Raw genomic sequence first — 792 nt, forward strand, 5'->3', positions numbered from 1 at the left:
CTGTTTTGTAAATATGGTCTACCAGGTTTTCGAATCATTTTATCACACTACGAGTAGACCAACTCTAAAGAATCCAGAATTCACACACACTTGAAGAATTCTTGAGAGGTCTACCTGTTTACGAAGCATGGTCTGCTTATTTACGAGTACGGGTCTACTTTTTTTATGAGACAAAATGGTCTACCTGTTTACGAATACGAACCTACCTGTTTTGTAAACATGGTCTACCAGGTTTCCGAATCATCGACTCATACTACGTGTAGACCAATTCTAAAGTGTCCAGAATTCAAACACACTTGAAGAATTTTTTAGAGGTCTACATATTTACGAAGCCTGGTCTGCTTATTTACGAGAAAAAATCTACTTTTTTGTTGAGACAAAATAGGTCTACCTGTTTACGAACACAAACCTACCTATTTTGTAAACATGGTCTACCAGGTTTTCGAATCATTGTCTCACACTATGAGTAGACCACCTCTAAAGAGTCCAGAATTCACACACACTTGAAGAATTCTTGAGAGGTCTACCTGTTTACGAAGCCTAGTCTGCTTATCTACGAGAAATGATCTACTTTTTTGTGAGACAAAATGGTCTACATGTTTACGAACACAAACCTACATGTTTACGAACACAAACCTACATGTTTTGTAAACATGGTCTACCGGGTTTCTGAATCATTGACTCATATTACAAGTAGACCAACTCTAAAGTGTCCAGAATTCACACACACTTGAAGAATTATTGAGAGGTCTACCTGTTACGAAGCATAGTCTGCTTATTTACGAGAATGGG

The sequence above is a fragment of the Fragaria vesca genome, linkage group LG2, assembly GCF_000184155.1.
Source record: "Fragaria vesca subsp. vesca linkage group LG2, FraVesHawaii_1.0, whole genome shotgun sequence".
Lineage (NCBI taxonomy): Eukaryota > Viridiplantae > Streptophyta > Magnoliopsida > Rosales > Rosaceae > Fragaria > Fragaria vesca.